Source organism: Orycteropus afer, unplaced genomic scaffold (assembly GCF_000298275.1).
Source record: "Orycteropus afer afer isolate SDZICR_OR568_19922 unplaced genomic scaffold, OryAfe1.0 scaffold00033, whole genome shotgun sequence".
NCBI classification, from domain to species: domain Eukaryota; kingdom Metazoa; phylum Chordata; class Mammalia; order Tubulidentata; family Orycteropodidae; genus Orycteropus; species Orycteropus afer.
In genome coordinates, this window is record NW_006921620.1 from 3,937,073 (window position 1) to 3,942,077 (window position 5,005).

Sequence of the window (5,005 nt, forward strand, 5' to 3'; positions counted from 1 at the left end):
AGAGACCATCACCCAGCTGAACCTCAGCGGCTACCGAAAGAATCTACAAAAGTCAGGTAAGAGCCACGGGGTCTGGTCCCCTGGGGCTTTAGCCACAATGATGATGATGATAGTAGATCTGATATGTGGAGCAAGCTACTCTGTATTTTAAAAAAAAAAAAAAACCTCAGCGCCGTCCAGTTGACTTGACTTATAACGACCCCTCCTTGTGTTTCCGATGCGGTGTCTCTGAGGAAGTAGATTGCCCAGTATTCCTTCCCAGGAGTGGCTGGTGGGTTTGAACTGCCAGCCTTCTATGCTTTCTATATAGTCAATTCTACAAATATTAGAATTGACTATATAGAAAGCATTTTTCTATTATATTTAATGAAGCATATATAAAGAAATGGGAGCTCTGGTGGCACAGCACCTAAGGCATTTGACTGCTAACCAGAAGGCTGGCGGTTCCAACCCATCAGCCACTCCTCAGAAGGAAGGTTGGGCAATCTACTTCCTTAATGATACCGCCTCGGAAACTCAAGGAGGGGTCGCTATGAGTTGGATCTGACTCGATGCCAGTGTGTTTGGTTTTGTTTATACATATATGTGTATATATATATATACACATATACACACACACATAATACATATATGTATACATGTATGTGTGTGTGTGTGTGTGTGTATGTCTGGTGGCATAGTGGGTAAGTCATTCACTGCTAACCAAAAGGTTGGTGGTTCAAACCAACCATCTGCTCCACAGGAGGAAGGTGAGGCAATCTACTTCTGTAAAGATTTACAGCCTTGGAGTTGCTATGAATTGGAATCGACTTGATGGCAGTGGGTTGGTGTTTTGGTTTTACGTGTGTGTGTGTGTGTGTGTGTATCTCATCACTTGTGAGTCAGTTTGTTGTACTGTGGTGGTTTGCATGTTGCTGTGATGCTGGTAGCTAGGCCACTGATATTTCAAATACCAGCAGTTTCACCCTATGATAGACATGTTTCAGCAGAGCTTCCAGACTGAGATAGATTAGGAAGAAAGACTTGACAATCTACTTCAGAAAAGTAACCAATGAGCACCTTATAGAACATAAGAGATTACTGTCCAACTCATTTGCTTTGGACGTGTCATCAGGAGGGATCAATTGCTGGAAGAGAACATTGTATTTGGTGAAGTAGAGGGCCAATGTGGGTGAAGGAAGCCCTCGGTGAGATGGATCATATGCCATGATCACGAGGATAGCAAGTACCAGGGAATGTTTTCTTCTATTGTATGTAAAATCAACATGAGTCAGAGATCACTTGATGATAGCTACCTCTCTCTCTCTCTCTCATGTACACACACACACACACACACACACCAGATGATCTAGGTGGTATGAAAGAAAAGAGCCCTGGTGGTATAGTGGTTAAAAGCACTAGGCTGCTAACCAAAAGGTCAGCAGTTCAAACCCACTAGCTGCTCTGTGGAAGAAAGGTGTGGCAGTCTGCTTCTGTAAAAATTGTTGTTGTTATTATGTGCTGTCAAGTCGGACCCGACTCATAGTGACACCTTCTTGGGTTTCTGAGGCAGTATCATTATGGAAGTAGATTGCCCAACCTTCCTTCCGAGGAGTGGCTGGTGGGTTTGAACCGCCAGTCTTCTGGTTAGCAGTCTAGCACCTTAGGCACTACGCTACCAAAATTATAGCCTTGAAAACCCTATGTGGCAGTTCTACTCTGTCCTACAGTCATGAGTCAGAATCAACTTGATGGCAGCAGGTTTGGTTTTGGTTTGGGTGTGAAAGAAAAAATAAAGTTATCCTTCTCAAGTTTCTTAAAAGTATTTTTATTTTAGAGTGTACATGCTGGTATGGCATTAACAATTTTTTTCTTTTCAAAGGATTATTGAAATACTTTCAATCAAGTTAGTGGATTTTAGGAAGGAAAACGTTTGCATATAAGTGTGGGAACTAAGTAAGCTCTTAATCTCACCTCAAAAATGAAGTGTCTTGATTCCCATCCAAGATGACTGAATAGGCAGAAAGACTGTACAGACCCTCTTAAACAAAGAAAAGGGGAACCAATTAACACAGACATAGAAGATAATCCTGGACCCTTGAGCCTTGAGGGGAAGGATATAAAAGTGGACTAAAGCCCAACTAGCAGAAGAATTGCATGAAAATACCAAAAAAGGAGACAGACGGAGCTGCGGTCTGCCAGAGATCCTGAGCGAGCCTGATGGCATGGCATGGACAGCTTGGAGATTCCCGAGTGCTGGTAGGACCTAAGAACCTAAAAATCAGCCCTACTACCCAGGGTCTGCACGGAGGACTGCTCTGGTGGCTGTGGAATAAAATGGGAAGCAGCGGTGAAGAGGAAGACGGGCTGAGCTGTGGACTTTTGCCTGTCTGGAGGGTTCCACCATTTTCAATGTTTAAAAGTGGCTTGACCATTTTGGATATTTAAAGAGACAGTGCTCTGCCAGATTCCAGGGACTTGAGAACAGGTTCTACTTGCCAGTAACCCCAAGGACACTCCTGACCTGCACGACTGAAAAGGTGTGACATTCCTCTTGTTACTCTTATACCCCACATCTGCTTGGTGAACAGAGGTGTGGCCATCCCCCACTCCCACCCACAGTCTGTGTGCTCAGACAGAGCCTGGGAGCCCTGCCCTGTCCTCCATCGATTTTTTTCATTTTATTTCTTTTTCTTTTTCTCTCTTTTTTCTGGTGTTTAGTTTGCTTGTATTTGTCTGTTTTAAAACTACTACTATTATTAATACTTTTGTCTTTTTCACTATTATTCTTTATTCCCCCCTGCCCCAGGTCCTAGTTTACAGCCTTTTTTTCTTTTCCTTGTTCCTGGTTAAAAAAAAAAAAAAAAAAAATTTAATTTAAATTATTTTTTTTCTCCCTTTTTTCTCATGGTTAACCCCACTCCTTGTTTTTCTTTTTATATTTTCCCATGTTTTCATTCATTACTCTCCTTCTCTACCTTTTTTCTCTTAGTGCCCTTTCCCCAGATATTGCAGGTTTTCTTGTTTTTTTCTTCTTCTTTTTTCCCTTTTTTCTTTTTTTGGTTACTGTTCCTGTGTGATTACATGGCATAATTTTTGTCCATGTGCTTTTAGTTTTTTGATGGTTATTCAATTGTAATTTTTGTCTAACTGAGTGGGAGACAGCAACAGTCCCCATAAGATACAACTACACCCACACCTCCTGCAACTTCATTTTCTGAGTGAGAACCACCACTTCCTTTTCCGCCAATGGGTCAATGATAAAAAACCACCAAGAAGAGCCTGAATCACCCTTAGCTGCTCTTCATAAACAGTTAACAGAGATCTAATACAAGACCATGATGCCTTGGAGACAACAGACTATCACAGTCCACACAAAGAATCAAGATAAAGTGGTAGAAACAAGGGAACAGGATACAGACCCAGAATGCATCCCTGAGGAAGAAGCAGCATTGGAACTCTCTGATAAGGAATTCAAAAGAGTTGCATTTAGTTATCATCAAAGGATTTAGAGACAAACCAAAGAGAACACAGAAAAATGATTAAAGGATCAATTGAATATGAAGATATAACCATAATAAATATCTATGGACCCAAAGAAAGAGCCCAAAATACATAAATCAGACTTTAAAAGAGTTGAAAAGCCAAATAGATGACTATTTGTGGGAGACTTTAATACACTACTTTCTTTGAAAGATAGAACAACTGGAAAGAAACTCAACAAAGATGCAGAAGAGCTAAACAATACAAGCCACCAACTTGGTCTTATAGACATCTACAGAGCACTTCACCCAACAGCAGCACAATATACATTCTTCTCCAGTGCACATGGAACATTTTCCATGATAGACTGTATGTTAGGCATTGCGGTGTAGTAAATTACTTAGTGTGGCTTTTCTAGCCATAAGTCTTTGTAAACTCTGGTGGAATTTGCTGTGAGCAACTGAGGAGCTCCTAATTGTAAAAGTTATCCACCTGGGGTATTTCTGTTGGGCATAACACAAAACAATGTTCTGGGAGGTTCCTGCTCTTTCTCAGGTGCTTAGAATTCTGATGTTATGATTCATTAGTTTGGCCACTGCCAGGCTCAAAGGTGGCCTCCTAGAGGCAGGAGTAGTCTCTCTCTGACTGCTGGTTGAGGAAGACATGTTGCTGAAAGAGACACATGCTCCTGTAAGACACGTGCTGCTGGGAAAGAGACGTAAGAGACATTCATTGCTGAGTGAGACACTAAGGGACACTCACTATTGGGAGAGAGACTGTGGGCTGGGAGAGAGAGTGAGAGTTTTTCCTGAACTTGAATTGTAGCCTAGTGCTTCCCTAATAAACCAAGTAATATGTGAGTTCTGTGTGGCCACTGCAGTGAATTATCAAACCCAGGAGAGAGGTGGTGGGTGCTTTGGGAGGAACAGTTGGTAAAAGGGCTGGAGAGAGGGAGCATGTCTGGCCTTGCAGGAATAGGCCTTGGGTTACTGATAGTGATTCTGTCTTCCTCTTGTGGGGTTAGAGGAGGTCAAAAGATGTGGCCTCCTTGTCGTTCTTGCAGCCATAAAGCAAGCCTTAAAAAATTTAAAAACATTGAATTACTGCAAAGCATCTTCTCAGATCATAATGCTATCAAATTAGAAAGCAACAATAGAAAGATCACAGAAGAAGAGTAAACACATGAAAACTGAACAATATCCTCCTTGAGAAAGACTGGGTAAGAGAAGATATCAAAATTGAAATTCAAAAATTCCTTCAATCAAATGAGAATGAAAATACAACATACAAAATCTTTGGAACACAGCAAAAGCAGTGATCAGAGGACAATTTATAGCAATAAATGCACACACCAAAAAAGAAGAAAGAGCCAAAATCAACACTTTAAACCAACATCTCCAACAATTAGAAAAAAAACAGCAAGAAAAGCCCACAGTCACCAGAAGAAAGGAAATAATCAAGATCCAAGAAGAAATCAATGAAACAGAAAATAGAAGGGCTATAGAAAAAATCAACAAGACCAGAAGTTGGTTTTTGAAAAGAT